This window comes from Anopheles merus, unplaced genomic scaffold, assembly GCF_017562075.2.
Source record: "Anopheles merus strain MAF unplaced genomic scaffold, AmerM5.1 LNR4000448, whole genome shotgun sequence".
Lineage (NCBI taxonomy): Eukaryota > Metazoa > Arthropoda > Insecta > Diptera > Culicidae > Anopheles > Anopheles merus.
In genome coordinates, this window is record NW_024428028.1 from 33834 (window position 1) to 45024 (window position 11191).

General features: G+C 49.8%; 3 pseudogenes; 2 read left to right on the top strand and 1 right to left on the bottom strand.

Annotated features, from left to right (window-relative positions):
* Positions 1-1474: 1474 nt before the first annotated feature.
* On the top strand, positions 1475-6124 carry LOC121602418 (annotated as a pseudogene).
* A 463-nt stretch (positions 6125-6587) lies between these two features.
* On the bottom strand, positions 6588-8805 carry LOC121602423 (annotated as a pseudogene).
* A 522-nt stretch (positions 8806-9327) lies between these two features.
* LOC121602421 lies at positions 9328-11185 on the top strand (annotated as a pseudogene).
* Positions 11186-11191: the final 6 nt, after the last annotated feature.

Sequence of the window (11191 nt, forward strand, 5' to 3'; positions counted from 1 at the left end):
CAGTTGTTGTTGCGTATTAAACTATATAGAAGTTAGGTTAAGTAGTAGATAAAAGACCACATTAAAGCTCAAACCTCCTGAAACAAAAGAGAGGAAAAAGAGAAAAGGAAAAACAATGTAGCTGGAATAAATAAACTCAATGATAAGCCGCAGACGTGACACCAGTAAGCGTTTAAAAGCATTTTCGGTTATGTGCGCGGTAACATTTAATGGAGTATGAAAAGCTTTACCATTGACACACATGGCAACACAAATCGATGAACGAGAAATGGAATGCCGATTGCTATGAGAAAGAGAGAGAGAGTGAGGGAGAGTGAGAGAGAGAGAGAGAGAGAGAGAGAGAGAGAGAGAGAGAGAGAGAGGAGAGAAGAGCAGGGGTCCAACCGGGGAGTAGATGATTCCACCCTGTAGGAAAATGCAAGTGTCAGAAAGTGAAGTGAAGCAAGCAACGTTGCTGCATGCCCAACTGCACGTAGGCAGCCCGACTGCCAAAGCAAATCCTTGCGAGCGATATTGCATAGTTCATTCGCATGGTGCGGTTGTTTTGAGCTGTGTACGCCAATGAGATAAACCTGTATTAATTTCACAACCCCGCTATAACGCAAGATGGAATAAGTGCCGCTATATTGGTTTTTTCCCTCATCCAACAACCGGTGGTCAATGGCTGTAGTGCAAACCGTCGGACCGTGACATTGACATTGGCCTATGATTTTTTTACAAAAAGCGTTTTTTTTTAAATCATGCCAGTGAATGTAAATGGCAAGAACTCCCCCCAAATTTACCGGTTTTTTGTGAGGGGAATCTAGACATGAAAAAGATTATACCACTGTCAAAATGACATGGTTTTGGCAGGGTGTAAGAAGTAGTATTGAACGTGATTGCGTAAGCCATCGGGAAGATTCATTTCATTTGTCTCGTCCTTGTTTGTATCAAAAGCAATTCTATGTACAACAGCAGTATCAAGAAACCGGTTCCATGGTGATCATAAGAGCCAAGAATACATAATTTAATATTGCGAAAGGGAGGATATTACTTTTGCTGTCACTTTCTAGTCTGCGAGCTCCATGGTGGTATCTCCAGAAGTGCAAGTCTGCAGATGATTGCACGATCGTCAGTACAACATTCAACCAAACGTAAAGACACTCTTTCATTCCTGTGTACTCCAGATCGTGCACTGCTGGGATGAATCGAATATGTAATAAACAACCTCTCCATGCAGGGGAAACAGTGTTCCATCTTTAGGGATGCGAAGATATCGTAATCAGCAGCGAACCAACAGCTGGCAGTTGCCACTTCACCGATCGGTGAAAAGAAGAACGATTGATGTATGGTAACGGTACCGGCCGACGGCAACCCGACTCAGTACAGTTCCTCCACCACACGAAAGCTTCAGGCTGAAAGCGGCGAGCTCCACCGGTCGGGACCTGCGCGATCGGACGCGTCTCGGTTCATCGTCAGTTGAGGTCCAACTTTCTTCCGTGGAACCGGTGCAGTTGAGCCGCGGGAATGAACTCCTATAGCTTCAAACACGATGCTTCGCTGATCGGACCGTGTGCGTGCGTGCGTGCGTGAAGTCGACGAAAAAAGAGGTTCGAATCATATCCATTCCTTTAACATTGCTAGAGCAACCGTTGGGGGAGTTTGTTTAGAGCGCAAATCGGTGCCAAAAACCTCAACCGGTTGCGTTACATCAAGAACAGGAGAAACCGTCAACGCGTCCGCGACCCAGAGAAGACCTACTTTCCAAAAGAATGATGCGGGATGTGTAATCGTGTATCTTATTTTCTGTATACGTATGTGTGTGTGTGTGTTTGTGTAAGTGTGGGCATGCATGTGCTGCCACAAAAAGCGTGTAGCGGTGATCCAAGAAGAAGCAGGCAGTCCGTGGTCGTATGACCCATTTCATGTTTTGGTGCGGACTACGTATGAGGAAATCCCGGAACGTACAGGGAAGAAAGTTAAGCCGGGAATGTATACAAGTGGGTCTTGAAACTGGACTCAAGCTGACTAACCACAATCAGCTAGATTTTGAGGCTTTAGCTTTGTATTGAATGGGGTAGTGTGTGAGTGGATTATTTTTCTTCGTAGGGAAACATTTGCGTGATTCTCAAGATTTTGTGGATGGCACAGTAAGCAGCCATCAAATTAAAACATACAGAAAGATCACAAACAAACAGATCGTTGTTAAGAAAAAAACAAGAGATCATTTGTAATCTAGAAACTGCATTCGATGTTAGTCCAGTTCGTTCGACGTGAGGCGAACTTAAACGAAGGGTTTCCTGTTCTTCACCTTTACATTATTGTACGCCAAGCGGCTTGGCGGCTATATTTGACCAGAAGGAGTAAAGGAAATGAAAACAAGTTTTGACCGATTTTATTTCACTTCATTCCACACTAGGTTTGGCAGCCCTATGGAGGTTAAGGTCGTTGCCACCAGTACAACAGTTGAATCGTCGGAATGAGAAGTTGTAGTTCCTAGCCCAATCTCGTAGATGAGGTTTTAAAATGTTAAAGAAACGTGTAGGGCACACACATGGAGGGCCGTCCTTACCAGTTTCTCATAGAAGATGAAAGTGACAGAAAGTGAACGACGTAAAGCTCACTGGCCGGTTCGGTTGTGTAAAGCTGCAGTGAATGCTTGTAATAGTGTTTTTTTTTACAAAATCCGCACTAAAAATTCCACCAAGTAAAAGCAGCTGCATGTGCTCTCTTTTCTCTTTCCTCCTATGCATACTTACACACTCACGCTCACACAGGTGTAGCTTCGATCGAATTCAATCAGCGAAAGTAATTTCCAAACCCTTTGGAAAGCATTCAGTATTCTGACTTACGCAAGGGTCAGACATATTTGACGTAACGCATAGAGACATGATGAACAGTCTTGCTAATGAAGGACTGACTTCATGCCTCTCTGGGCTGGTAGTGTGATAAGGCAGTTTTCGTTTTTGGTAACGATGGCCAAAGCACTCCAAAGCTGTAGCTGATTAATTACCCTACACCGTCAGTATGAAATTGGGAGCCGCTTTCGGTAACTTTCAGCAAACTGTGTCGCAGTTTACAATTTCTCCTCACGTAGCCGTCACTGGACGAGTCCTCACTTTTTCTCGGTCCAGTTTAGGGAAGGGTACGATACATTGAAAAAGCCTAGGTTTCCAGACATTCCGAATCACGATCGTTAAATTTTCGGCAACAGTACGTGATCGATTAAGTAGTCTATGCGCCGCATATTCTACGTTTTTACGAACTTTACCCGCGTACAGTGGGTACACTAGATTTCGTTAGTTGAGCAAAAAAGTGGTGTGATGTAATAAGACATAGGAAAACGATTTCACAAGTTCTTTTATCACTGTCATTTCGGAATCGATCATAGGACGTACGGTTATGCGTTGCGTTAGGATTCATACGCTTAAGGTTTCTCCATATCATTTTCCCTACATTGTGGAGGTGTTGGGTGGGTGCATCATCCAAGTCCAAACAAAACCCGTTGCGCATAAAAATTAAAAATGCGTACACCAATCCGCATCGATTCATGGTGCGTCTGTGGTCGTGACGTTAATAGTGCGGTGGACGGTAAAGCGTGTGCAGCAATACCTTCGACACGATTGATGCAGTATGATTGATGACTAATACTGATTACATATTGAACAGTTCAAATGAAACCTATAGTGAGCTTCGTAGAAAGTTGCAGTAGAAAGCTGATGTGAATGGTTTAAGAATTGGTTTTGTTTGAGGGATTATAGCACGGAATACAGCTTATAAAAATACAGTTTAACATTTTCTTAGTCCTGATAAATTACCTGATGTAACTGTCATTTTTTATTTTAGAAAATGCAGAAATTCCTTCAATAACACGTGACCAGTAATGACATATTTGATTAAAGTGTAACAAGTACGCTTTGAAGGTCGTCTATCAGTTTGACGAAAGTGAGTCGTCTATCAGTTTCGTCTCGCCGCAGCTGAGACTGAAAGCTCGCACTACACATAAAACAAAAAGAAACTGTTTAGAGTACAACCAACGAGAATAGTTTCTTGTGGAGCACAACGAGTGAGATCAGTGACCAGTGTCTCTATAATCGCACAAAATGAGCGAGCTAGTCGGTGCCGCGTTCGGATCGGTAGCCACGGCTGCCTCGAGCGTTGGCTGGTTTGTGCCGATGCTGGTTGCCGCGATTGCCTACTTCCAGTACGAAGAGTTCATGGATCCGGAGGCGCGCGTTATCGATGTGCCAACGGAGATTATGTTGGACAAGTACGATTTTATAATTATAGGCGCCGGATCGGCAGGTAAGTGTGACAGTGAACGACGTTAGGGCCGCGAACGGGACTTTACGTTTCGAATTGCTGCTGCCTGTTTCCAACTCACAGGAGCCGTGCTGGCTAATCGGTTGACCGAGGTGGAAAACTGGAATGTGCTGCTGCTGGAGGCCGGCGGCGATGAGACGGAAATATCCGAGGTACCACTGATGGCGGGCTATTTACAGTTGAGCAAGCTGGACTGGAAGTATAAGTCGGAACCGTCGGGAACGTTTTGCTTAGGTCGGTAGAGTCACTACTTTAAGATGGAACTTGTTGCCAGTGTGTCTTAACTTAAACTTTCTTCTCCTAATATTTGCAGCAATGAACGGTGGAAGGTGTAACTGGCCCCGGGGAAAAGTCCTCGGCGGATCCAGCGTACTCAACTACATGCTTTATCTGCGTGGAAACAAGAAAGATTACGACAACTGGGAGGCCATGGGAAATACCGGCTGGGGGTACAAGGACGCGCTGTACTACTTCAAAAAGTCGGAAGACAACACGAACCCTTATCTGGCCAACACACCGTACCACTCAACGGGGGGATATCTGACGGTCGGAGAAGCACCGTACCATACACCACTAGCGGCCGCTTTCGTCGAAGCGGGCGTCGAGATGGGCTATGAAAATCGGGACCTAAACGGTGCCAAGCAGACGGGATTCATGATCGCACAGGGAACGATCCGTCGCGGGGGACGGTGCAGCACTGGGAAAGCGTTTCTCAGACCAGCCGGTTAAGGCCGAACCTGCACGTGGCGATGTTTGCTCACGTGACACGCGTGATGATCGATCCGATCAGTAAGATTGCGTTCGGCGTGGAGTTTATACGCGATCGCAAGGTGCACCATGTGCGCGCCTCGAAGGAGGTGATCGTGTCGGGTGGATCGGTAAATTCGCCCCAGATACTGATGCTGTCGGGCATTGGGCCAAAGAGCGAGTTGGCCAAGCATCGAATCCCGCTGATCAAGGATTGCCGGTGGGTGAAAACCTACAGGACCACATCGGACTCGGTGGGCTGACGTTTATGGTGAACCAGCCAGTGTCGATTGTGGAGAACCGCTACCACTCGATGTCGACCGTACTGCAGTACGCTGTGCTCGGGCAGGGACCACTGACCATTCTCGGCGGGGTTGAAGGACTGGCCTTCGTCAGTACGAAGTACGTCAATGCGACCGACGACTATCCGGACATTGAGTTTCACTTCGTGTCCGGCTCGACCAACTCAGACGGCGGCAACCAGCTGCGCAAGGCTCACGGTCTGACGGAAGCGTTCTACAATACCGTTTTCAAACCGATCAACAACATGGACGCGTGGAGCATCATACCGATGCTGTTGCGGCCGCACAGCGTTGGTACGATCAAACTGCGCAGCAGCAATCCGTTCGACTATCCGTATATCTACCCGAACTATCTGCACGACGACCGCGACATGCGCACGCTGGTCGAGGGTGTAAAGATTGCGTACGCGCTGTCGCGAACGCAAACGATGCAAAAGTACCAGTCGACGCTGAGCGCGTACAAGTTCCCCGGCTGTGCACACATCCAGATGTTCACCGATCTGTACTGGGAGTGCATGATCCGGCACTACACGTGCACGATCTACCATCCCGTCGGCACCTGCAAGATGGGGCCGTACTGGGACAAGCAGGCCGTTGTCGATCCGCAGCTGCGCGTGTACGGTGTGCGCGGTCTGCGTGTCATCGATGCCAGCATTATGCCAAAGCTCGTCAGTGCCAACACCAACGCACCGGTCATTATGATAGCGGAGAAAGGGGCCGACATGATAAAAGATTTTTGGATTAAACGTGGCGTTGCGTGAAAGGGCATATGGTCGTCGCACGGTCGCTCTCTATCATCAGACCTTCTTTGTAAAATAAAACATTTCCCCTCCAAGCAATGTGATGAATGAGGCCCAGTCTGTGGCTGCGTGAATGTGTAATGTATGTGTGTGAGTTCGTGACTACAAAGTAAGCGATAACTAATTTATACACCAACCAGTAGTAATAATAAATTTGAAAACACATGTAAAATGTATGTACTCTAGTTTATGAACTCTGACCAAAACTATCTCCTGCTTATTCCAGATTATTATTCCAGATTATTCCACAATGTGAAGAATATACATAACTAGTTTGTGTATTTACATATGATTTTCCTATTATCGATCAGGCATTCAATAAATGGTATCTTTGCATATCATCCCACAATTCCAAGAACCATCTCTTTGAAACGAAATTAATTTCAAAATGCATGGGAGAAACAAATTCTTCCGTTCCTTTCCATTCCATTTCTCCTCATGCTGCCTGGCTCTCCTCCATTGCTTTGGCAGAATAGTCTGTGTGCAGTGTCTTACACTCCCGAAGCGTATCGGCGTGCGCTCGTAGATCGGCTGCGTACGCGCTGCTTTAACGAGATCCGCCGCTTTCTCTCCAGTCGCAATCGTAGGCACGTTCGTGTCCCGTGGTAATGACGGGAAAGATGCTCGCATCAACTACGCGCAGTCCGCCGATGTGGTGCACGCGTAGAAACCGATCAACCACTGCCATTGGATCGGTGACCGGGCCCAATCTGGCCGTGCCGCACGGATGATAGATTGTTGGGTGTAGTGTCGCACCAGACAGGTGTAGAAATCGTCTTTGTTGGGAAAATGCTCGCTCGACAGGCTGACCTAGAGTAATCAAGCAGGGTAGCGTTGATGTTGCGCATCGCCGTCGTATTTGCAAGGGCATCGGCGAACTTCAGACCTCGATCTACAAAGTAACAAATCAAAAATATCGGTCAAACCATAATCCTGTCGCTCACGCGAAGATTTGGCTTTATCAATCTTACCAGTACCATCATATCCTTCGGGTTGTCAAAATAGTTGGGATGGATACGGATGTGATCTTGTGGATTTTACTTGCCAGCTCCAACCATCCGGTGCTGAGCGGGCGTGATAACATTGGTATGACCATGTACGAGTTTTGATACACCTGCTCCTCGTACACCTGCGCGTAGTAGTTGTTGCTGATACCCGAACCTCGCTTCCCGAACCGTCCACCGTCGGTTAGATCGGACAGGCTGGCGAGGAACAGCTCTACATCGGGCCAATCGAGTTCCGGATCTTGATACTTGGTGTTCAGGAAACCCATAACCTCACACAGCGACATGCCGTACAGCATGCCGTCCTCGTTGAAGAGGAACCGTCTCAGCGTATCAACGCCCACTGCGTCGGCAAAATCGTACGCTAACGGGGGACCGCCCGGTGGTGGCCGTATCGTGTAGCCCCCCGCACGGTTGCCACGTGATCCTGCATGTTCTGTCCTACGCCGGGCAGATCTTGAATCACACGAATGCCATGGCGTTCGAGCTCCCGCCTTGGTCCTATTCGGACAGCATCAGTAGCTGCGGACTGTTAAGCGCACCAGCTGATAGAATCACTTCCTTCGACACCATCACCTGGTACCGTCGGCCACCCTTCTCGAACTGTACACCGTAGGCGCGCCGATCGTTTGGATCGATCAAAATGCGCTCGACCATCGTTTTGGTGGATATGTGAAGATTCTTACGCGCCGCTGCCGGCCGCAAATAACCCTTCGCCGTGCTGCACCGTAACCCATTCCGGATGGAACCGTGCGGTACGGCAAAACCACTCTGCATCGGCCCATTCACTTCGCCGTACCGGTTGGTAAGGCCCATCTCCTCCAGCCCCGCCAGCAGATGGTTGCGCAGCGGCGTATGGTAACGGAATCGTTCCACACTGATCGGACCACCCCGCCCATGGTACGATAGATTGGCGTACCGTGGATCGCGCATATCTTCCAGCTTGAGAAAGTACGGCAGCATATCGTCGTAGCTCCAGCCCGGATTGCCCAGGTCACGCCAGGCGTCAAAGTCTCGCGGGTTGCCGCGTACGTACAGCATTGTTGATCGTTGAGCTGCCGCCGAGTGCTTTGCCGCGTGGCCACCGGCACCGCTGGTCTTTCATTGCGAGACAGAACCGATCGGACGGTTCCGTGCGAAACTTCCAATCGACGCGCGACGTCTGCAGCGTCGGATAGAGGAACGGTATGTCGGTCAGGAACGACTCGTCCGTGCCGGCCTCCAGCAACAGCACGTCCCAGTGGCAGATTTCGGAGAGCCGTGCGGCCATCACGGCACCGGCAGATCCAGCTCCACCACCACAAAGTCGTAAATGTCCTGCACAAACGGGCCGGGAATGGGTTGCACACGATGGTGGAAGTCTACAATGTCGGGCCGCTGCAGCCAGATGCTTGCGTCGATCAGTAGCAAAAAACACGGTTCCGATTCGCGACGTATAGAGCAGCCGCGTCCGCACTTCGTAGCTACCGACGCGTTCATTTTGACGATTAAACACTACACTTACACGCAGCCACTGGTAATGACACTGAGGTGGCGAAAAATATGAACCGTCCCTAGCCGGGTCGGAATGCCGACTGGTGGTGTACTGTAAACGATGTGGCAACTTTATTCCACCGTTTTCGCAGACGAACGGTCAATGGCGGACAACATGACGAAAACAATGCAGGCAAACAAATCCGAACATCCGTTCTTCGACCAATTAGAACGATTACCGTTCTTATATATTGTTTGTTACACAATGAAAGTTCAATGAAGACTTATTTAGAAAGTAAATTGAAACAAACTTAAAAAATATGGAAGAATTCATTGTAAAATATCAAAATAAAAATTATCTACATTAACAAAGCCATATTACATAAATTTCCAACGAAATAATCAGCAGCAAGGTTTAACCCCGATCGGCTCAGAGCTCTGCAGTCAGTATTGAAGGCGACCCAGTTTTTACTATTCCACGCTGTATCGATTGTTGATGGCAGCAGTTTTGGCCAATAGATTGTAAATAACCAACACGGGACAATCTTAATGGTTCGTACTAGCGGGTTTAGTTTGTCGCGAACCGTCGCGTAAATAACTTCACCAACCTGCCGAATTCAAGTTCTTATTGAGGAAACTCCACAACTAAGTGCCATCTAGCGTCTGCAGTTATAGCATCACCTGCCCCCTGCCGAAACCATGGGGTTCGGTCCACTCGAAAGCCAATACACGCGCATGCGCATCATGCTGACGCGCCCACAAGCGCACTGATGTTGCTAATACTGGACGCCTGCATCTGGCTCCAGCGCACGGACGTGGTCGATTATCGGAACCGCGTGCAGGACATCCCGTCCCAGTTCATCTACGACGTGTACGACTTTGTGGTGATCGGTGGCGGAAGTGCGGGAGCGGCAGCAGCCGCCCGTCTCTCGGAAGTGTGCGATTGGAACGTGCTGCTGCTCGAAGCCGGCACTGACGAATCGTTTCTCAGCGACCTTCCCTACCTGTATCCAGCGCTACAGAAGGGCCCACTCGATTGGCAGTTTGAAACGGAACCGAACGAACGCTTCTGTCAGGGTATGCGCGGCAATCGATGCAGCTGGCCACGCGGCAAAGTGCTTGGCGGGAGTTCCGTGTTGAACGCGATGATGTACGTACGCGGCCACCCGGAGGATTACGACGAGTGGGCCCGGTTCGGTAACAGGGGTGGAGCTGGCAAGATGTGCTGCCGTACTTGTGAAGATGGAAAATGTACGTGACCCGAACATTGCCGGCCCCATACCACGGTACGACGGGCCCAATGACGGTGGAGCTGATCCGCAACCGGTCCGCGCTGCAGCCAAGTTTCTGCAGGCGGCCAAGAGCTCGGCATGAAGCTGGCGGACGAAGTGAACGGACCCGACCAGCTGGTGTTTGCACCACTGCACGGTTCCATCCGCGACGGGTTACGGTGCAGCACCCGCCAAGGCGTATTTGCGACCGATTGGAAATCGCAAGAATTTGCACATCTCGATGAACTCTATGGTGGAGCGGGTCTGATCGATCCGAAGGATCGCCGTGCCTACGGTTTAGTGTTTCGCAAAGGCAAACGGCGGCAGTTCGTGCTGGTGACGAAGGAGATCGTCCTATCCGCGGGCGCACTGAACAGCCCGCATCTGCTGATGCTATCCGGAGTGGGGCCACGCGATCAGCTGCAGCGGCACGGCATTCGCGTGATCCACGAGCTACCCGGCGTTGGGCAGAACCTGCAGGACCACGTTGCCGCCGGGGGGGCGTGTTTTTGATCCAAAACCCGACCGGAAGCGCACCGCTCTCGATACGCCTGGTGGAAGTGAACGAAGTTTCGGTGGCGCGCGACTTTCTGTTTCGGAACCAGGGGCCGGTTGCTGTCGATGCCGTCCTGCGAGGTGATGGGGTTTATCAACACCAAGTACAACAAGCCGGGCAGCCGGCGGGGCGATGTGCAAATTTCATGTCCGCCCAATCGGATATCTCGGACGGTGGCACCGAGGGACAGGCTGGCGCGGGTCTCACATATGAATACTATGCGCGCAACTTTGAGTCGTGGGTGTACCACGATTCTTTCCTGATCATGCCACTGCTGATGCGCCCAGAGAGTCGTGGTAGGCTCGAGCTACCCAGTGCCAATCCAATGGATAAGATCAAAATCTATCCCAACTATTTTGCGGTCGAGAGGGATCTGGACATTTGGTAAGTTGGGTAGTTACGAGAGAGGTTGCTTGTGTGGCTCTTCGCGGAACTGAACGGGGAGGGGACTTTCTTTTTGCAGGTCGAAGGGCTCAAGTTTGGCGTGCGCGTTGCTGAGACGTCCGTGATGAGGAAGATCAACGCAAACGTTCATTTATGACGCACAGCACGGCGACACGTGCAACGGACAAGTCGGTGGACGCTTCTTCAAGTGTCTCATACAGCACTACTCGGCAACGATCTATCACCCGTCAGGCACCGCCAAAATGGGACCAGCGACCGATCCGATGGCGGTGGTCGATGATCAACTGCGGGTACGGTATAGGTGGGCTGCGCGTTGTAGACGCTAGCATAA